Raw genomic sequence first — 22,874 nt, forward strand, 5'->3', positions numbered from 1 at the left:
AGTATCAGTAGTGGGTAATAATCAGAGGGCTGAATCACCCCAGGCAGTCTCTCAGTAATATCCCATAACCAGGCCCCAGGGAGGCAGCAGACCTCTCTGTGGGGTGGGTCTGGTCGACACATGGGGCCCTCTGTTCCCCTCAGAAGGGAGTCACCCACCATGATTACCCTTCTTTCCTTTTGGATGTTAGAGGTGGCAATCCCTCTCACAGATCAATCATAATTGGGATGCTCACTAGGCAGATAATTTTCTTCTAAATAATTTGGCTGATGCTCCAGATCCAGGGGTTCATACCTATTCTGAAGTGGACCTGGCTAGGGAATGGGGGTTGGGAGGAGTTTTTATAAATACTTATTGATAAAAGGAGTTTTTTGTTAATACTATAATTATTAAGGGCCCCTTTCCTCAAGCAGGGACCCAGTTCCAGTCCCCTTCATCTACCAAGAGTTCTTCTGTTGCCTGACAGTGGAAGGCAGAGGAGTCCTCTGACCCTTGGTGGGCTTCCCTCAAGGATGGAAGGGCAATCCACTGATCTATTTCCCTTTCACTTTCCCTGATACTCCTTATTCTTTCAACTTCCTCTCTAAGGTCAGCCACCAATGTGAGAAGATCATCCACCTACTCACACCTCGGGCAAGTTCTGTCCTCAGCCCCCCTGAAACCACAGAGAAGCTCAAACACTCCGCACAGGAATGAGTCTGTGCAGACACATCCTTTTTGGAGGGTTCCATTTGGTTACACAGATTTGCACTAACTAGGGGTTTTGATCATGTGAGGACCATTACTAACAGAAACCCTGGAACCAAACAACAAAAACACCAACAGCAACACACAGCAAACCTTTTGAACAGGGGACTCCTGGAAACCTGCAACCCTGCCGGTGTAACTGCTGCACAAACTACCACGCCATGCCCTCAGAGCCATGCCAGGCCCCTGTTTCCCCACAAACTGCCCTGCCACACCCCTGTTTGCCCACTCCAGGTCATTCTGCTCCCCAGAGGCCTCTATTAAAGCCCCCACCTCATGCCACAGCTGAGAAAAACCCCTCTAAGCACCTGTGTGGACTAACAAGCACAACACAACCCACCTGCTAAGTGACACTATGGGGGTGCAGCCCCATCCTGCTCCCAGGGAGGGGGGTTTAGGAGCTTAGAAATGCTCCTTGGGCCTCAGCATTGCAGGTAAATTAAGGCAAACCCATTCTCTCTTCACATGGCAAAGAGGAAAACGGTTCCTGGATACCCACAGCATGGACCAGAGAAAGATGTTAACCCCAGGTGAATGACCTTGTTTCCCCACCTCCACAAGAACCACCGGGACCCCATTGCAGAGAAGCACAGGGTCACCAAGGACAGATGGGACACTGCTGGAGCCAAGAGTCTTGTACTGTCCTCTGTTTGGTCTCTTTCCCACCCCAGTCCTGATCTTCCCCACACCCGTGCACCCCTACTCTTTCCTTCCCCACCCCGTCCTCCATCTTCCCCCTTTTTCCTTCTCACTCTCCTGTTTCCTATCCCTTTCTATCTGTCTACTGCCCATTTATTCTTCAGTAAATTCCCTGTTGTTGACTTTTTACATGATCTCCTGGATTGCTCATCGTTCTCAAAGGAGAACCCAAAATACACATCGACACAGCTTGACCCACATGCTAAAGATCCTCACTTCTTTATTTATGCAATTGATAAGCATAAATCATAATAAACAGAACTTTAGTTAAATTCTAAACCATGCACCACATGTCTTCCTCAGATGTGGTTGCAATCTGCTGTAATAGCAATTAAAAGGGAAGGAAATGAGGGCACCCAGACCAGTGATAAACTAAAGGTAATTTGGGATTATCACACTCTCTTTGAAAGGGTTTCCAATCTTGGTGACATCTTGTTAATGACACTTATTGTCCCATTGATGGTAAAGCCACAGCTTTTCTTTTACAATACTCTATGCCTTATACCCAAATATTTTGCTGATTGAATCCCAATGGAACTGTCCTCTATCTGTTAGAACATACAAGTGTGAGCCCCAAATGGGAGCAAATGGCCAGCTGTGGATGTTGATGCCTGATGGACAGGAACAGCAAGGATTTATTTGTGAAAATAATACTATTAACAACTAAGACATTTGCCTTGATTTTTAAGAAAATGCCAATATCATGTTGAAACCCCAGCAACTGTACTTGCATATGCTGGAAATGGATGTATCTGTATGAGAACTCAGTGTGATTCTATGTTTACAGAAAACACCACCTGAGAGACATCTGATCGCTCTAATAGCGGTATCTGTAGTTTTAGCAAAATGATGGGATACAGCTTGAACAATTCAGCTCCCTCACAACTCACCAGTTGCTACAATCCAAGTGCACACTGTGTAAAGTTTCATTGCCTGTCACTGCTGGAGTGAATCTGGCATTGGCAAGAAACTGTTGCAATGTGATGATCTGAGTCCATGCTGAAATGGACAAGAGCACAAGAGACAAAGAACCCGCATTACCACCCATCATCAGGCAGAGAAGATGCACCATGTCCTGGAAAGAGGGAAGAAAGAATAGCTGCTGGTGGGAAACTATTTTTGGATGGCCACCTAGACCAACTGGAATTTTGAATTTAATGTTGCATCCAATTGTAGTTTTGTTAGTTTTGGCTTTATTGTGTGCACTGCTCATAATCATCCTGTATGCCCTGACAAAAGATAAACCAAATTATATCCATGAAACATGTAAACCACCTACAACAAACTCAGTGCATTAAATGTTATATAATTTCACTATTTCTGACCCATTAATAAGAAAACCTATCAATCAATTGTACCCTTACCTCTAATCTGCAATAGGCCATATAGTTATGACAAAGACACAAGAGTTTCTTACCACTCAAGGAGATGGTAATGTTTATTAAATGTAGGCGCAGGGTAAAGAGACTCAAAGCTGGGCACAGGATATGAGGTGTGACCTCACCACTGCCCAGCACAGAGGGACAATCAGAGCCCTGGTCCTGCTGGCCACACTATGGCTGACACAGAATACCAGGATGCCCCTGGCATATGCCTGACCATAATTCCACCCTTCCCCACCCACCCTATGAAATAATGGACATTTTCCTTGGCCCTCCTTTGTTATTAGTATTTTTTTTAAAAACACACTTTCTATAGCCTTTCACAGTAGCCATCTTTTGAGTTCAAATGGAGCTTTTGATGATCTATGAGAGGTCAGGGCTGAGGGCTGGGACCCAGGGTGGGCTGGGTGGGAAAAGCCCTTTGGCACTTTGGCTCAGGGCTTCCTTGGGGATGTTTAGGAGAGGAACACAAGGTGGAACAAGAGAGAGCTGCAGAACATTGAGAGAGGAACAAGAGCAGGCAAAGTTGTGGGGCAAAGGCATTAAAAAGGCCTTTGTGCCCAGGGGCATCAGCATGGAAACCACCAGGTCTCTGGGAGAAAGGGCGGCCATGCCCACCAGGCCTTTGTGACCCGCAGTGACATCGGGCCCAGAGGCCATTGTGACCCGGGTGCATGTCATGGGCCTTGGGGCTGCCAATCCCTGCAGCGGCCACTCCCAGGAGAGCAGCTCTCTGAGGAGGCAGCAGCTTCTCTGGAGGCAGCAGCTCCCCTGGGCAGTTGTGGCCAGTGTTCACCACAATGTGGAAGAAGGAGGAGGTGAATGCCCATGGCCAGCCCCGTGAGGGGCAGCCACTGCTGTACCGGCGGCGACAGGTGAGGGACAGGGATGGAGGGAGAGTCTGCAGTGGGACCTGGGGGAAGCCCTGGGGCAGAGACAGCCAGGCCTGGCACCAGGCCATGCTCTGCGGAGGGGACAGCGCTGGGATGGCCCAGGCACAGCAATGCCCAGAGGCAGCGAGCCCAGCTGGGAACCCGGCCCGGCCTGGCTGCTGTGGCCAGCACCTGCCTTGGGGCCAGGCCTGGGCTTGATGAAGGACACCGTGCCCACACAGCCAGCTCCATCCTGTGCCTCCTCCTGCTTCCCACAGGTGACCCACAGGCAGCCACAGGCGGCACCTCAGGTCACCTGGACGACCATCACGCCCATCCCTGGGGACAGGCCCACTCTGTTCCCCAAACCCATCCGGTCACGGAGCCCCACCTGGTCCTGCACATGCAGGGGCAGCCAGGAGGGCAGGCGCTCAGTGCCCCACAGCCGTGTCACAGGGCCACAGAGATTGTCCGTGTTGGACTTGCCACCTCTCCACGGCCCTAAGGTGACACTGGCACCTCCAGGCCAGCTCAGTGGTCAAATGTCCAGCGTGTCCACTGGCAGTGCCAAGCTGCCCCCTCTGCCAGCAGCACCTGCAGCAGCAGCCTCTGGATCCTCTCCCAGAGGCACAGCCCATGCTGTGGGCCCCATGGCCTGGGGCCAGCCAGAGCGTGTGCCACCTTCTCCATGGGGCACTCTGGCTGCAGGCAGAGCCCAGGGAACGCCTTCCCTGGGGAGCAGAACGGAAGGGCTCTGGCAGGGGTCAGGGGCAAGGCAGGGCCACCGCCTGCCCCCCGTGACACCTGCACGTGGCGCGCCGCTCCGCACTGGGGCCCGGCCGGCCTGGAAGCACCTGGGGCGCTCTGGGAAAGAGGAGGGCATTGAGGTGCAGGAAGGGCATGGTGGCCACATCTACAAAGACTTTTTTGGAGGCCTCAGCCCACACCCATCAGAAGACAGGTCCATTGTGTCCACCTGCAGTCACAAACAGTCAAGCGCCCACCAAGAGGTGGATGCAGAGCCCCAGGAGCTGCCCAGTGCTTCCAGCTCAACCAAAGGCTCCACAGAAGAGGCAGCAAAGTGCTCTGAGCTCCCTTCCTCTGCCCAGTTGGCAGAGCAGAGTTCTGTCTCTGGAAACTCACAGCCCTGGGACACTCCTGTCAAGGGGCTGGAGGAAAAGCGAGAGGAGGAAGAGCTCCCAGAAGCACAGGCAGCAGGACAGTGGGACAGCGACCTGCAGAGTTTGTGGCTGGCCCTGTTCTTGAAGGAGAATGAGGTAGAGGCAGAAGCTTCTGCCCTGGCTGGAGATCCCTGGGACGGGGGCCACAGCAAGCTCCTCCTCACATCAGAGCCTGAGGAAAGCTCAGGCTTCTCAGCTTCTCTTTTCTCTGGAGGCTCCTGTGAGCACAGGGCAACTCGTCAGCCAGCCAAGCATGCTGCACTTCGCAAGCAGCTGTGCATGGGGCCTGAGGATTTGCTACAACTTAGGAGCAAAAAGAGAGAGGAGCTGGAGAAGCAGGAGGAAGAGAAAATGCATGCAGAGCTCTTTGGAGACATCTCCTCCTCCATGAGCAATGAAGAAAGCCCCATGACATCCAGCTACAGCCTCAGGGATCCATCAGGTGCCACCTTGGAACCAGTTGCAGACTCCTTGGTGCCACTCAGCTCTTGCTGTGTGACCAGAGATGTCACAGCAGAGACACAAAACTGCTCAGAGCCTGTGTCTCCTGAGCTGTTTGCAGACTTGGGCTCTGACTCTGAGGACTCACCGTGCCTGGAAACTCTGCTGAAAGAGCTCCTGGAGAAGAGGGAGCAAGAAGTGGCAAGACAGAGGGCCAGAGAGGTAGAGAGCCCGTTGTCACTCCCACCGCGAGACCGAGAGTTAGAGCCAGTGCCTACATCTCCAGACAGTGACCTCAGCGACCAGGGGCACGGCGAGCCTCTCCGCAGGGCTTTGCTCAAAGACCCGAATGTGTCTGTGGGTTGTGCCCTGCCTGCTGACCCTGCGGAGGAGGCAGAAGAAGCAGGCATGGAGGCCGGCCGTGCCCAGGCCGCCCCTGCCCAGGCAAAGCCCTGCGGGCAGGAGCCGCCGGCAGGAGCTTGCCCGGAGCCTGCCCAGCCCCTGGCACGCAGCGTTCCTGCCCGCCCCGCTGGCAGCGCAGCCGCCCCGCAGCCCCCGGCCCCGCGGCCACGGCGCTCCATGGCCAGGACGGCCCGGCGGGCCCTGCGCCGCCTTTTCTCCTTCAGCTGCCTCAGGGGGCAGCCAGAGCAGTGAGCCCGGGGCCCGCACCAGGACGATGCCCAGAGACGCCGGCTCCCCTGAGCACGCCCAGCTCCCGGGGGCAGCGGCCGGTCCCAGAGCCGCCGGCAGCAGGGACAGACCAACCCTGGGCACACGCCCATGGATGGGTGGGTGGTGGCCAAGGCAAACACTTGCCAAAGGTAGGTCCTGCTGCCGGCCCCAGCCCCTCAGCCCAAGCCAACAGCAAGGCAGCCTGGTCAGGCAGAGCCGGCTGAGGAAGGGTGACAGCGCTGCCTCGTGCACTCCACACAAGCTGACTTTAGGCCTGGGCTGCAGTGTGGGGGTGCATCCCCACCCTGCCCCCAGGGAGGGGGTTTGGGAGCTGAGAAATGCTCCTTGGGCCTCAGCATTGCAGGTAAATGAAGGCAAACCCATTCTCCTTTCACAGGGCAACTAGGAAAGTGCCTCCCTGGATGCCCTTAAAATAGAGTGGAGAAAGGTGTAAACCCTGGATGGATGGCCTGGGGTCCTCACCTCCACAAGAACCACCGGGACCCCAGTGCAGAGAAGCACAGGGCGAGGAGGGACTGATGGGACACTGCTGGAGACAAGTCTTGTACTGTCCACTGTTTGATCTCTTCCCCAATCCACCCCACCCTCACTTTTCCCTCTCTTTCCTTCTCACTCTCCTGTTTCCAATCTGCTTCAATTTCTCTACCTAACATTTATTGTTAAATAAAATCCCTGGGTTTGACTTTGGTAGATGATCTCCTTGGCACCTTAATTCAATCAGAGCCGTCTCTCCATAAGAACATATTCAATGCTGGTGCAGAGTGGAAGAGTCTGGACTTTAGGCTGAACCTGGAATGCAGTCTGATCCAGTGTGTGTGGATTTATATTTTGTGCTGCGTGTCATGACAGATTTTAGTTCCTTAGGGAAACGCCCCTACCTAAAATATTCCCTCTTGGAGCTTTGTTCAAAGCCATTTGGAAGACAGCTGGAGATAGAATTGTCTTTAGAGGTCATGTGGCAATCCCCAAATGTAAGAGGATCTGCTCTTCCTGTGCTCCACTCTCCTCATTAGGCAGTTTCTCCTGGAGGTGCACAGCTGCATTTTTGGTGTCCGTGACTCCTGCCAATTCTCCTCCAGAAGATGGCAGGAGGCTGGATTTGCTCTGCAATGTCTTTTGGCACTGACAGCAAGCTGGGCATGTTATTTACAGAGGTTTATTGTGGCATTGCAAGGAGGGCTGAGGGACATTTGCCTGTGAATAGCAGCAAAATTTAAGACTCTGCTGTGTTTTATTTATGGCGTGTTTCCAGATGCTGGGCACAGAAATAATTTGCTTAATAAATAATACAAATAAACAGACATCCAACGCCTCGTGCTTGCAGCCCAGACAGCCACACACAGAGGCACAGCCTGCCAGGGAGCTGGAGGCTTTGCAGCAGTTCTGCTTTCATGGAACCCTTCAGGTTGGAAAAGACCTTCAAGATCATTGGGTCCAATTTTTGAATGAATCCCACCACATCCACCAACCCAAGTGCAATGCCTACTCATTTTTGAGCACTTGAGGGATGATATCTCCACCATTTCCCTGGGCAGTCCATTCCAATGCCTAACCATGCTTTCAGTGAAGAAATTTTTCATAAGATCCAGCCTGGACCTGCTATGTCACAGCTTGAGGCCCTTTCTCCATGTGCTTTTCTTTCCTGGGAGAAGAAACCAACCCTGACCTCACTCACCTCCTTTCAGTGGCTGTAGAGAGCAATAAGGTCTCCCCTGAGCCTCATTTTCTCCTTTTTAAGGTCTTCCTCAAGCCATTACTGTAATGAGTGACCAAGGGCTGGACAATTCCTTTTCCAGCTGTTTTCCTCTCTTACCAGAGCCCCATCAAGTATCCCAGGGCACAGTGAACAGCTCGTGACCCCCAGTGCTGGATGATGTGATTTCAGTATCTTTAGGTATCAGAATTAACCTTGGGAAAATTATTCCAGGCACTAAAATCTGGGAATTTTAATTTACATTATCAGGCATTGGAACAGGCTTCCCAGAGTAGTGGTGGAGTCACCATCCCTGGAAGTGTTCAAAGGGGATGTGGATGAGGACAGGGTTTAATGGTGTTGACAGTTGGACTGGATGAACTTGGAGCCCTTTTCCAACCTTTGCAATTCTGCAATTCCATGATTTGGGTGATCTCCCAGGTCCCTCTGCCCCGGCTGCAGAAGTGATGTGTGGAGTCACCACTTTGGCCTGGTCTTTGGTTCCTGGAGCTATTTTAGGTGTCCCAAAGTGTCCAATGGGCTGTAGGAGGGAATGGGGCTCCTCTTGGCTCCCTGTCCTGTTGACCAGCAATATGTAAATGCATAGATTGGTTGACTAAAGTTTCAATAAATTCAGTGCCAAGGCAGCTGGATCACACTCAGGCTGTAGAGAACTGGATGATCTTGAAGGGTTTTTCCAACCCAACCCATTCTGTGATTTACTTCACCCTAAACCAGACGTGCACTTTGTTAGGTGATTCACACTCTAAACTCTATTCAGTTTGTTGATTAGATTGTCTTTAATTGATGATAATTAAATCAAGATGAATAAATTACAGACACCCCAAATTATGCAGATGAATCCCACTCTTCTCCTGTGCCTTCTCCACAGGAAGAATTTAATTAATTTTTATCTTGTAAGGCTAAATAAAAATATCACCATATTCAACAGTAGAGAAAATGAGGTCAATATTCCTCTCTTATGTCTTCATGGATTGAAATGACTGGTTGGGAGAAGACACCAGGCCTGGCTAAGATTGGACAGATAAAAAACATATTGAAGGCATTTTTTCCTCCTCATAGGCACATTCTGGCTGGAGTTCCAGAGCAGTTTTTATTCCCTCCTATCCCTTGGAGAGAGCACATTTTCTCCATCCATAAGGATGAAGAAAGAATCGTGTCAAGAGCAGAGTGACAGTGGTAAATGGATAATAAATATTTTTACATGAACTGTTCCAGCTATGGCTGGGGTGAAATCATTCCAGGAGACAGCAGGAACAGCACAAAGTAATCTGGAATCTTCAAGAGTGCATGTCCTGGGATACCCAAACCCAAAACACATGTTACACCAGGACAGGAAACTTCAAATGCTGCTGTTTAAAGTTTAAAGGCGTGTTGGATAGAAAAAGGAGACAGAGGGTGCTGAGAAATTCCTAGGAAAATGAAGAATAGTAGAGAGAAAGTATGGAGACTGGAGAAACAAAGAAAAAGAGAATAATTCCTTTTTTAAACATTTGGTGTCTATTCTGGAGCCTTTCTTCTTCTATTTGAGGTAAATATTTAAAAAGATCTAAAAAATGGAGGAATATTCAGCATTGCCACGGGCTGGCACAGGAAGGGAGATTTCCCCTGGAGAGAGGCTCCTATTGCAGGCAGCTGCAGATCCCTCAGCTTTGGCTGCCCAGCAGCTGGAAATGCAAGTCCAGGAGCTCTGTCCATGGCCAGCCCCAGCAGGTGACAGCAAGGACAGGGCCCTGGCAGCTCCAGGACATTTGCAGGGAGTGCCTTCAGCAAGTGCTGGGGGCTGGGACTGGGTGCAGAAAACGCCCTGGGGGTCTCTGCAGCCAGGCTAAAGGAACAAAGTTTTGTTATGAATAAGAAGCTTGACTAGGCCAATATTCAAGCAGCAATCAATTTATTATTTAATATGGTAAAGTATGAGCAATACAGCGCTGGGTACAGTGGGGGAAGTTTTCCCTCCAACTGCACACCAATAATTGAAGGTTACAGGTATTTATAGGGGTACTCATTGTTACAAGTTGTGGTGAGGAACCAACCACCGACAAGTGAGTCCAAATAAAATGTAATTTATTAATTGATAGAGCAAGCGATAATAGGCAAATTACAGCACTGGGTGCAGCCAACAAAAGGCTTGCACCCACCCGGGAGTCACCGCTCCACCATCGGCCCACGCCACTCGGCAGTTCAGTCCTCCTTTTTATCTGTTGTTGTTGGGTGTCCTTCTGGCATTCTCTGCGTCTGCACCAGGAGTTGCTAGGGGGTCTTATTCTGCCTTCTGGTGGTCGTCTGGATGAAGGCTCCAGTCCTCTTCCTCGAGGTCTTACAATAGCCTTTACCATATATAGGCACATAGCTACATATAGTTACATATTTGCTTAGTTAGCCTTTCAACATATTAGCTTCTGACAGTTTGTGGTTTAAGCCTTATGACAGTTATTTTGCAATATATTAGCCCGTTATATTCATCTTGCAACATATTAGCTGGTTATGTCTATCCTTGCGGTTTTTTCTATTACTGGCTTTTCCCCCTCTTAGAGTCTTTTTAGACACTTGATGAACAAACTAAGACATTAACTCATTACACTCGTCAGCTTTTTCAGCAGTTTCTATTTCCAGTTTTTTTACTCATCAGCAATTTTTATTCCAAATTATTACATCACAGTTCTGTACACTATTGTGATTTGAATTTCTCAGGATGTATTTTCAAAGGAGTATCCCCAGATGGTGGCGGTCCAGTTTCCAAAAGAAGAAAGATGAATTCCATCTGGTGGAGTCCAGCTCCCCAGATGTGGGTCCACCTTTTAATTGCAGAGACTATAAATCTAACAACAGTGATGTCCAGCTTCCCTTTGGTCGAAACCATAAATCCTTGAGGTGATGGTCATCTTCCTTTCTCAAACTGTTTTTCTCTGCTTCAATAAGGTGTGAGATAAGCATATTTCCTATATATATATTCCAAAGCTATAGTTTCAAGGATACAAGTAATATTCTAAAATTCTACTTCAAAAGGTTATTATTGCAGAACTTTTTTATGGATTAAATGCAAGCAAAAAGCAACATCCTTAACACCTTAATTTCAATGCTCCTAAATCAACCAGGGTTAATTGCAAACAAAAGATAGGTTCAAAGGCCTTTTTCCATGCTTTATTTTCCTCAGTTATTATTAGAATTCACAGCTCTCCCATTGTTGGGGTCCACGCATTTTGCATTCACAAATACACACGTCGCCTGTTTGTACCTGACACGAAACACAGCTTTGCATCTCACAATGGTAGCAGCCAAAGAGGATCCACTCTGCTGGGCTGCACTCCAGTGTTCCTATGGGACATGGGTGCAGCTCATCAGGCCCATGCTGCTCCCTCCCTCCCAGCCAGCTCCCGTTGCACAAGAGCCAGCCCCTGCCCAGCCAAAAAGCAACTTGGCTGCAGCTGGCTGAGAAGGATTCCCCCTCCTTCCTTCCCTCCCTTTTGCCCCTCTGCCAGCCAAAAGGGGAACCTCTGCTGCCTGTCTGGGCACCAGCTTCGGGCTCACCTGACATCTGGGTGTAGAACGTGTCCTGGAGGATCGTGCCGCAGCTGAAGTCAATGAGCTTCGCCTTGCCCATGGCCAGGTCGACGAGGACATTCTCGGCCTTGATGTGACTGTGCAGGACACTGAGGCTGCTGCAGGGCCGCACGGCCTCCAGCACCTGGTGGAACAGCCCCCGTGCCACGGGCTCCGTCAGGAACCGCCGCTCGTGCAGGAAGTACCAGAGGTCCTGACAGCGCTGCGGACGCTCCGTGACGTCCTCGGGCACGAAGCACGAAGCCCTTGGGCACCTCGAACCAGTCCAGGAGCCACACGCCGCCGTGGAAGCCAGGCTGTGACACCATCCATAGCAGCACCAGCTCCAGGGGCACAAGGGCGCCCTTGCGCTGCAGGGGGACCGCGATGCCGTCAGTGGGGCCGATGTTGCGCCATGCCTCGGGCAGCCCCTGCCCTGCTGCGGCTCGCCATGGCCCGGCCCGGGGCGCTGCGCGGCCTCCACTCACTCCACGCTTGCTCCCCTCACTGCGTTCCAGCTGCTGCCCTGCCGGGCCTTGCCTCAGCCCTGCCCGGAACGCCCCGCCGGCTCCTCCCGCTGGCCCCGCTCACTCACCAGCCGCGCCCACTCCGAGATGCACTCCTGGGACACTCGCTTGCTGGCTGCCACCCTCTGACCTGGCCCTGTCTCTTACTGGGGCGCCGTCAGCGAGCTGGGTCCCGGAGTAAACGCTGCTGCAGCCACCACTGCCCAGCAGCGGGCCCTGCCGGTAGAGCTGCTCTAGGGGAGGCCTCTCCGCCCGTGCGGGCGGCACCGCGATCCCGCTCTTCTGCCCGGGGCACCCGCCCGCCCGGCGCGCTGCTGCTTGCCGAGCCGCCCCAGGCTGCGGCGGCTCGGGGCCGGCGGCCGAGCTGGTGAGCGGCGGAGCTCGGAGCGGGGCAGCTGCCGGCCACGCTGTTGGCCACAGGGCGGGAGCCGGGCGGCAGCAGGGCGGCTGCGGGTGGCACCGCGGCAGGGGCTTCGTTTGGAGCCGGGGCCTTGGCTGGGGCTGGGCCAGAGCCCGTGCCAGGCGCAGCCAAAAGACCGCGCTGCTCCGCTAGCACCAGAGCAAGTGGCTCTTCCAGCGGCGCCACAGCCAGGACGGAGAGACCCCGGCCGAGGCGGAACAACAGTGGGCCGGGCGGGGGCGGGCACGGGGTGGCCCCACCGAGGGGCGCCTTGCGGGACGCAGCATCAGCCGGGCTGGGAGAGGCGGAACACGGACGGCACAGGATGGGACGGGACAGCACGAGATGGGAGTAGAGTGAGTGTGAGAGGGAGAAGGGGATGAGGAGCGAGTGAAAAGTCGAGGGGGAAATCGATCGAGAGAAGCGCTGCTAATGCTGCTGCTGCCACTGCTGCTGCTGCTGCCGCTGCCGCTGCTGAGCCGCCGGAGCTCGCGGCCGTTCCTCCGTTGCCCCCACGAACCCGACGGAGGAGCCACCGCGCGCCCCAAGGAAGGAGAGAGAGAAACAAACAAATCACACCCCAAAGTAATTCCTATTAGAAAGGTAACCAAATAAAACAATGTAGCAATAAAGAAGAGTGTTGGCTTGTGGCTTCTTTCTTCTTTGTGTGAGACGAAGCATTTCATGGGGAAGAATTTCCTCTTCTGACAATTTTGCCAGAGTGGACAGGAGCAGAGCATTTAATTTTCAAGTAGAAAAGGGAAATTGTGTCAGTAACGTCATCTCTTTTCATCCTCTGTTGACACAGTTGCAGGCTGCCAAAAGACATGGTCTGCAGTGTGGAACTTGGGGCCAAGTTTCTTTTTCTGCCCGAGGATGAGGAGGGGAAGAATCCCAGAATCATGGAGTTGTGGCATGGTTTGGCTTGGAAGCGATCTGAAAAATCCCATGGCTGCAACCCCCCTGCTGTGGGCTGGGGACCCCTTGCACTAGACCGACTTCTCTAGAGCTCCATGCAGCCTGGCCTTGAACACTGTCAGGGATGGGACACGCACACCATCTCTGAGCAACCTGTTCCAGGAGAGTATTTTTTTGGAATCCCTTACCTAAACCGACTCTCTCCATTTGAGTCCATTCTCCCTTGTCCTGTCCTTGCCTGCCCTCATACTAAGTCCCTGTCCAACTTTCTTGTGTGTTGCCCTCAGGTACTGGAAGGCCGCAGCTGGATCAAGGCTGGGTCTCTTTCCCAGGCTGAAGAAGCCGAGCTGTGTCAGCCTTTCCTTGCAGGAGAGGAGCTGCAGCCCTGGCACCATCTGGGTGTCCCTGCTGGGCCCCTGCTGCAGCGTGTCCACGTCCTTGCCGTCTGTGCCGGGGAGCCCGGCAGAGCCGGAGGCAGCGCTGCAGGTGCAGGGTCAGCGGCGGGGAGGACACCCGGCCCTGGCAGCGGCTCCGGGAGCAGCGATCGGCGCTGGGCCGCCCGCACTGCAGAGAGCCGGGGCCCTTGTGCCTGCCCTTGTGCCCAGGGCGCCTTTCCCCACCGCTCGCCCGCCTGCCCGCTCGGGGGAAATGCCCCCTGTGCCGCCCCTCAGGGCCGCCCCTCGCCGAGGGGCTCCCGGCGCCGGCTGGAGGGGCCCAGGCCTCGGCCTCACCCTGCTCAGCCCAAGGCCTGGAAAAGCAGATTCAAACACCCACCCAGAAAGTGCCCCAGGATGCCAAGGTCAATCTTTTCTCTACAGCACGGGTTTGCTATCAGAGTCTGCATGGGATTATAAAATCATCAGGAGGAAAGAGCATGAACAAGTTCTGTTTTGGCAGTACCTCAAGGCTTTGAGGGAGAGGGTTTGTGGTGCTTACTCGCTCACAGGGACTCACAGAAAATATGAAATGGTAAAAATAGTCCAAACCCCTTAGAACTTGGAAGGAAAACCTGAGGCACTGGCAGCTAGCACCTCAGAAACACCTGGTTTTGCTCCTCTCTTGCACCTGAGATCTTCCTGGGCAGGGGCAATTCTTCCAATTGCATCAGCGTGGCCATGGCTAGAAAGGGCAGGGAGCAGATGGATTTAGCTTCTCCTGCCAGCCCTGAAATGCCAGTTGTCATTTGTGTGCACTGAGGATTCCGTTTCAGACTCTGAACTGGCGCAGCTGCTCCTTGGGCGCTGCTCGCACACAGGCGCAGCAGTGCTGCAGCAGCTGTCCCGCACTGTTGCAGGGTGATGCCATTTCCTGTTTCACCTATCCCAACCCCTCAGGTGTGCCAACCTTTCCTTTCCCCTTTGCCCTCCTGCTAAGAGCTGTCCATCAATCTTAACATTCCAGCAAGGGCGTCGCGTGGTTGGCAAAAGTTCAAAAGATGCCACTCAGGTCTGGGCTCATTGGCCTGTCCAAGTGTCTTTATCCCTTGAGCCTTCCCCTCCTCCCACCTGGTTGGCCCTCACCTGTCCCTTCCCCTCCCCCTGTCCCCGGGGCTTAAAAGGACACGAGACCATGCGGTCGGGATTCTATTGGGAGCTGTTACAAGATTCAGAGGTCTACCATCCTGGAATAAAACTCTGGATTAAAACTCTACGATAGAATCCTCTCCTTTCTCTTCACCAACACCTGAACCTTTTCCACCAAAGGTAAACTGAGTTCCTACTATGCCTGGATTTGTTCCAAGTGCCTAGCTGCAGCACCCAGCCGGCCAAAGGTATCTCTGAGGTGAAACACCACAGCTGCTGCCTTTGGTCCAGCAGCAAGGGTCAGACGAGGCCAGGCACCCCACACCCGGAAATATTTGGATTAATATTCCATACCGCACACAGAGAGGGCTCTGGAGCCTCCCCGGGGCCACCAAGGAGCGCAGGAGGGAATGTGCCCGGGATCTGGTGCAGAACCGTGGGGTTGGGGGGATCCTTCGGTCTCTTTGATGGGGGTGGGAGCGGGGCAGATGGAATCAAGATGAGACAGGGATCAGACAGCCCCACACCAGGCAGCGTTTTCTCCTCTGACAGCTCCTCTGAGCTGAGCGAGCTGGTGAAGCCTGTGCAGCAAATGAGACCCAGGAGTGAGGGAAAGGCTGGCTGGGAAGGAATAAGATAAAGCCTGTGTAGGCATTTCTCTTTCCTAGGGGCTCCTGGGGAGACAAAGGAGACAAGAAGGATGTCCCATCCCACGACATTTCCTGGGATATGCTTTGGTGGTGACCTTGGCAGTGTTAGTGGTCTCAGGTTATTGGGAGGACTCTATGATCTTGAAGGTCTTTTCCAGTGGAAATAGTTCTGCAATTCTAAACTTCCATTCCTGCTTTTGAAGGATGCACTCCCAAATAGACCCACATTTGTGTTTTTAAGGAATTTAGCATCTACCTTTCCTTGAAAGTAATAGGAATCAGGCTTTAAATGCTCTTGAAACACTTGAATTCCTTGATCTTAAGCTGTGTGTTTGAATTGAGGTGCTTTTGTACAGAAAGCTCTGACCATGGGATAAATGCAGGCAATTCAGCCACAATGGCACTTGTTTCATCTGCTTTTCTTCTTCCTTTCCCCATGGGTCGCCGATTTGGGAGTATTTGTCTTGTACTTTGAGTTCCTGCTCAGACTTGCTCCTGCATGTGCTGTAAAGTCTTCTCTACCCCTTTCTGCTGAAACATGCTTGCAGACTGGTGGGAATTGCTAGAGACAAAGTATTGGAATATTATCCCTATATTACCAGGTGGAATGTGCCTGGGCTCGTCTGACCCTGGCTGCTGGGCCAAAGGCAGCAGCTGTGGTGTTTCACCTTTGGCTGGCTGCAAGTTGCAGTCAGGCACTTGGAACAAGTCCAGGCATGGTAAAACTCAGTTTACCTCTGATGGAAAGGCTCCGGGCTAGTTGAAGAGGAAAAGGAGATGGATTCTGCAGAGGTTTTAATCCAGAGTTTTATTCCAGGGTCACAGATGTCTGAATCTTGGTAACAGCTCCACAGAATCCCAACCGCATGGTCCCGTCTCTTTTTAAGCCTGGGGAAAGGGGGAGGGGAAGGGGTAGGTGAGCCACCAACCAGGTGGGAGGGGGGGAAGGCTCAGGGGACAATGACACTTGGACGAGCCAATGACCCAGGGCTGAGGGGCATCTTTTGAACTGCACCAACCAGACCTTGCTGGAATGTTAAGATCGACTGACAGCACTTAGCAAGGAGGCAAGGGGGAGGGGAAGGGAGAAGGTATTGCCACACCTGGGAGCTGAAACAGGAAATGGCATCACACTGCAACAACAAAGCTTACAAACCAGGCCCCAGTATGATTAGCCCAGTGTCCCTGCCTAAATCCAGGTATGCTTGTATTAAAAAGGAGCAAACTATTCTAACTCACTTGCCTCCTCACTTGCGCTGCCACGGGGGAGCAAAGGGGGTGAGGGGCTCTTTGCAGATGAGGATCTCCTCCATGTGCTCCTCTTTTTTTTTTTTTTTTTTTTTTTTTGTAGCTCATGGGGAATCCTGTGTGCCGTTCCAACTCTTTGTTATCAAATGTGTGAAGGCATGGTGCTGCTGTAGCAGCAGCCTGAGTTCAGTGGGAACATGTCCAAAGCACTGGGTCCCACAGCAGTGGGAACAGTGAGAGACTTGCCTCTGCTGCCATGGCCATCCAGCCTGGGGAGAGCAGCTGCTGGGGCTTCCCCCATTCTGCCAACAGCAGTCTGCCTCCAGCATGTGGCCTGTATGGCCATGATTTTGCCATAATGTGGAAAATGCATTGTTTGAATGTGTTTTGATGGTGTCTGACATCACCTGACTGGAGCAGTTTGGTGGGCAGGACGCCCTGTGGGCAGGGCCATGGGAGGGATGGGTGGCTGGCACTGGCACTGGCACTGGCACTGGCAGTGTCATTTTTCCCAGGCAGGCTCCTGGTACAGCTGTGGGGGAGGGCACCAGCAGCTGTATCAGCCCAGCGAGCAGCAGCACATGGAGGAGACCCTCATCTGCAAAGAGCTCCTCACCCCCTTTGCTCCCCCATGGCAGCACAAGATGATTCCCCGCAGGGGAAGGGCTGCTGCAGGCTGGAGACTTCTGCAGCCAGGCCTTGTTGCAATCTCCTTGCTGCAGCTGTGCCTGGAGGATGTTGGCCTGCAGCAGCTCTGCTGATGCCCGGGAATGCTGCTGGGCTCAGAGAGGCAGAGTGTGTACAAAAGCTGCATTCAAAGCGCTGATGGCGAGACCCCGGAGCCGCTGGCAAGGGCAGCAGCTCTTCTTCATTCCATGCAGGTGAGAGCCCAGCCTTGGAGCCTGTCCCTGGGGACAGGGAAACGCTCTGAGGGTAGGTTTGAATTTTCAGGGACAGTCCAAATGAGAATTGTTTTGAGGCAGGTGTTGTAATGTTGGTTTTGGGTCTGTCTGCAGGAAAGAAAGCAGGAAGAAACCCCTTGAGCAACAAAGGAGAACTCTGCATGGCAAATTTACACCCTACAGATACACTGATCATATCAGCCCACTGAATACTGGGGGCATCTAATGCAGAGAGCAAAGCTTCTTTGAATAGATAGGAGAGATAAGACTTGAAGAAATGATTTTGCAGATGCAGAAAAGGGGATCAGACCCACGGGTCCCATGGCTCAGGCTTAGTTCTGCCAAATCAAGCATGATTAGTTTTATCTTTTCTGTTGGAGTGTATTTCAGAATGACCTGCCTATTGTGATATTACTGCTAAGAAATTTGGAATTGTCAGGAACCGCCAAGATCAGAAATATTTTGAAGCAGATCATGTCTATGTTGGGCTTGGGTTTCTCTGCAATAAAGAAAGCAGGGAATAAAGCCATGGAAAAATGAAGCAGAGCAAAAGTGGAACGTTTGGATGGTCAATTTGTTCCCTACAGCTATTGGCCAGCTGAATTACGGGGTCATCTACTGGGAAGTGCAAAGCTTCTTTAACTTCCACCTCCTGGTGCCATTGTTTGTGTCCCAGCACTTGGTTTGATGTGAAGACAAATAAACAAAATCCCACACCAACAAGCTGCAACCCAGAACTGAGTGGGAATTACAGAAATAAAGGCCTTGAAAAGTAGCTTTGGAAAGGGTCTATATCCTAGACAGTGTGAAAGCCTCAGGCCTGGCCAGGCTGGGCTTAGGGCTGGCTGCCCTTGGCAAGGGAATGGAAGGGGATGGAGTTGGGCTGGGGTTTTGCAGCCATGGAAATGAGAGAACCATGGTGAGCGTGTCACAAAGGGGCAGCCCCAGGCTGGGCTGGTGCAGGTTGTGTTGACACAGCCCCAGCGGCAGCAGACGCATCCGGCTCTGCCTCTCTGTGCCAAGCGCTGGCGATTGGAGCCACCTGGCCTTGTTCAAAGGCTGGGCCCAAGCTCCCGGCGCTGACTGCTCTGAGAGCGTTCCCAAATTCCAACCCAAGCACTTCTGCCAGGCAGAGGCACGGGTTCAAACATGGATTTCACTGGAAAAGGAAAGACCCCTGAAGGAAAAGGTGAGGATAGAAAGGAGCTGAAAGGCTGAAGCCAAATGGAAAACAAATCCCACCAGATTTCAGAGAAAACTGGTCGGTGGTGGTCAGTGCTGTCTCTGTGTCAGAGTAGGTGGCTGACAGCTACAGATGATCCTGCAAGGATGCCCTGAGGCATCACAACATTCTGTCATTAGTTTACTCTTCTTTCTCCTTTTTGACAGTGGCCAAATCACTCATACTGTCAGCCAGGACAGGGACTGTGGCCACAGCTGACCACAGATTGGACAAGGTCATGAGATGCAAGTCCTGTTGCTTTCTTTGCCATCAACGTTAGGTCTCACTACAGATAAATTTCCCATTCTTCCTCTGCTTGCTGGTTGGGCCCAACCCTCAGGATGGTATTACGGTGCACTAGAAACACCAATAATGCCTGCCTGTTGTGGGAAGGTTTTTGTGGTTTGCAGAACTAGCAGTCACAGCTAGTGTGGGTTTTTCCAGTGGATTCACAGGCCAGCCTTAAGAAAGAATCTTTTTTCCCCTCTTATCATTGGAGCCTTCCACCATTACCTTCAGACTTGCTAACTCAATACACTTCAGAAAAATTAAATGCAGGCCAGTTCCATGAGAAATAAAACCAAATAAATTTTTTCAATAATTAGAAATTATTCCCCTTGAGTGCCACACCCATTAGATTTCTTGATGATAAAGGTGGGAGTTCACCTAACTCACTTCTTCCCTTGTGAGCATGGCTCAGCCTCACACAGAGGTGAGGGGGGAGCTGGGCCACTCTCTGTTGGGAGGAAGGGTCTTGTGGCAGCGCAGAGAGGCTGTGCACATTGCCAGGGAACAGCTGTGCCCTGCATGTGCCCCTGCAAGGAGCTGTGCTGCTGCCAGTGCCCCTGGAGCTGCAGGGCTGCTGAGCTGTGGGGCAGGCAGAGGAGCAGGAGGGTGCAGGTGCAGCTGAGCCATTCCTGGAGAGCACAGGGCTCTGGGCTCCCTGCTGTCCCAGGGCAGCCCAGAGGCCAGGCTGTGCCTGTGCTAGCTCTGGGCAAGTGGCTCAGGGTTTTGCCCTGGCCTGCCTCAAGTGTCTGCCAGCAGGAGCATGTTTCCCTGTGCAGCTGTTTAGAAGTTGGCAGGAAATGTGTCCCATGAAATATGGAGCTTCTGATGCTTTAGGTTTGCATGGTGGCCTCTGTTCTATTTTGTGTCTCCACTTTGCAGGCCTGACTGGCTGCCCTCTTGCCAAGAGGTTTTCCCTGGCAAGTCCCTCCATGCTCCTTCCCTCCAAGCCGTTGCCTCCCATCCAGAAGAGCTCTCCTTCTACCAAGCCAGGCCCAACATGCAGCAGAGAGCAGGAGAATGGGGAAAATGGCACCGGCTGGGATGAGTCCTGGGTAAAAAAACAGGAGCTGATTTCAGAGGGAAAAGGATGTAAGGTAAGGAGACCAAGCTAAGTGCAGTGTAGTAAATGTTCAGGTGATGTGCTGTGGGCAGAGCTCTGAGACCTTTTCCCTGACAGGAACTGACCCTCTCACTGAAGTTTGAACAGGTCCTGGTTTGGCTCTTTAGCTGGGCCAGAAATGATGGGATATGAAGGAAGGGTGTGCACCTGCCCCTGCTGCCCCCAGCCCCATTCCTGGCCATGGCATGGGGGCCCTGGAGCAATGTGGGCAGGCAGAGAGCTTGCAGAGAGCAGCAGGGCAGGGAGCTCTGCTGAACTTCCTCAGTGCCAGGGAGCCGGAGATGATGGATGTGTGGGAGCTGGAGAGCAGCCAGCATCCCCAGAGCTCAGCAGCATCTGGGCTCCAAGGCTGCTGGGGAAGTGCAGGAGGGAAGGGCAGCAGCAGGAGAAATGAGGGGCTTGAGAAAAGCAGGTTTTGGCATCCTGCAGAATGGCTTTGTGGGGACGTGGCTGGAGATCAGCAGTGGCTGTGAGACACCTCAGGGGCAGGGAGAGAACAGTGATCTAAAGCCACTGCCATGCCATCCAAAAGGGCAGTGGAGGCAGGGGCACCTCAGAACATCTTGATGTCAAACATGTGAATGCCAGCTGGGAATGCAGCCACACTTGGAGAAACCTGAGCAGAAGGGGAGAGGTGGCAAATGTGTGACATGGGCTGACCCTCACCTCCTCCCTTTACTAGGTCACCCTTCCTCATCCTGGGCCAAGCTGCTTCATCAGTTTGTCTTTTCTGCCAGGTCCCAGTTAAATGCATGGCTAAATGTCTTGAAGCATGAATGGGGGCAAGGCTGGATGCTTGACCTGAGCACTGTGTTCTACTCTTTCCAGACTTCCTTGCTCTATTCCATTGGTGGGGATATGAAGAAGGGGTCACTGGCACCACCTTTGATCCCCCCCATACGCAGGGCAGGCAGTCCCCCTGTGGGCAGCGCTGCAGGGTCTCTGCCAAGCTCTCCCCAGCTGGAATTCCAGGAGTCCCAGGAGATGAGGTGAGCCAAGGTGTCTGCTGCTGCAGTGTGCTGTTCAGCTCTCTCTTCCCATCTCGTGTGGTTATTTTGCCCAGTCAGATATCCCATGTATTTAGGCAAGCCTCTGTGTATTCACCATTATGCCCATCTATGATGATCCAGCACAATGTCAAAGGCAACAGCAATGTCCCAAGAGCAGAGGTGGTGGTGGGGAAGAGGAGGCAGGGCTTCAAAGCACCTCCTGATGGGTCCTCTGCTGGACTTGGCTATTGTTTCACACAGAACTTGGTCAACTCTGTGTGACTCCAGCATCTGAAAGCTTAAGGACAATGAATCAGCTTTGCATCCTGTTGGTTTATGAGTTGCATTTCCTCCTTCATCAGAGTGACCATGCTAAGAAGTTTTGCCTCCTTTCATGGTACACCCATTCCCTCCCTTCTCTTTCTACCTCCTCACATGTTCTTTTGTCCTCCATTTTCTCCAGGCCAAGACCCAGCAGCATAAACAAAGAGAACTTTGAACATGCAGGTGGGTACAGGGCATGTCTGTCCTAAAATGACCATTGTAGTCTTGACTCAGAGGTGATATTTGGAAAGCCTGGTTAAAACCCATTGTTTTAAAAATTTCTTTAAATTCATTTCAATTCCTTGATGGGCTCACTGGACTCTCCCAGAGCCCAGTCCCTGGGGCTGTGCTCCAGTGGTGCAGTGAAAATTCCTCCAGTTTGAAGTGTTGAGTGGCAGGAGCTGGAGTCGTGCCTTGGGGCCCTGGAGATGCAGTGCAGGGCAAGGAAACATTCCTTTCCATCCTGCACATGCCTTTTATCTCCTGCAGCCTTTCTAGTGTCACAATTAGGGTAAAGAAAGCATTTATCATGAAATGAGAGATGTTCCCACTCCTTCCTCCTGCTTTTGAAGAAAAAAACCTTTCCTTGGGGCAGTTTCTGAGCCGAACCCTTTGAGATCTGAAGAGGATTCATGGACATTGTCTGGTTTTGCACTGGCAGAAATCTGGAAATTTCCTATGATAGAAAGTCCTGTTGAATTTTCCAATGAAGGAGAAGGTGGCTTCCAAATGGATGCAGCCTAGGCAGGGTGTGAGTTTGTCATGCTGTGACAGCACAAGCCCACAGCCACCCATGGCAGGTTCACAGTGACAAATCTCTTGCCCAGCTCTCTCTGCCTGTGTCAGTGTTGCAGGCTAAGGCTGGGGCAGGAGATGCCTTCTGCCTTGTCCCTGTCCCTGCCTTGCCTGATCCCTGACAAGTGGAATTGTGCCAGACAAAATGCAGTCCCTGGTGCATCTGGGTCAGGCAATGCTTTCAAGTTGAAAGCCCCAATGACACTGTTGTTGTTCCTGTGTCATCTCTGGGTGTGTAATGATAGGAGAGATGAGACTTGGAGAAATAATTCTGCTGATGCAGAAAAAGGGATCAGATCCCCTGGTTCCTTTGGGGATCAGGGTTAGTTCTGCCAAATCCTGGCTGTGGCCCCTTTGGAATGACTCTTTACTCGCTCATATGCAGCTGGAATGCTTAATGCAGCCAGGGAATAGTATTGCTCACTAAGTAAGGTGACAATTTTTCTGGATTAACTCTGTACTAGAAATTATCTATTTCATTAAACCTTACCTGTTGTGGTTTTAAAAATGATCAGGCCATTCTACAGGGATAAAAAAATACAGATTGGAGAATGGTCTTTTTTTAATGATCTGCCCTTTGTAATCTCCACTAAAATTTTTTTAATTGTTATGAACTGCCATGATCAGAAATGTTTTCAACCAGGTCATGATTATGTGGGGTTTGGGTCTGTGCAGCAAAGAAAGCAGGAAATAAAG

The 22,874-nt window shown here is 52.1% G+C and overlaps 1 pseudogene; it reads right to left on the bottom strand.

The window, feature by feature from the left end:
• Positions 1 to 16,603, bottom strand: part of LOC143692710 (uncharacterized) — a 75,963-nt pseudogene extending 59,360 nt beyond the window's left edge.
• Between the last annotated feature and the right edge of the window lie 6,271 nt (positions 16,604 to 22,874).

The sequence above is a fragment of the Agelaius phoeniceus genome (assembly GCF_051311805.1).
Source record: "Agelaius phoeniceus isolate bAgePho1 chromosome W unlocalized genomic scaffold, bAgePho1.hap1 SUPER_W_unloc_2, whole genome shotgun sequence".
Taxonomy (NCBI): domain Eukaryota; kingdom Metazoa; phylum Chordata; class Aves; order Passeriformes; family Icteridae; genus Agelaius; species Agelaius phoeniceus.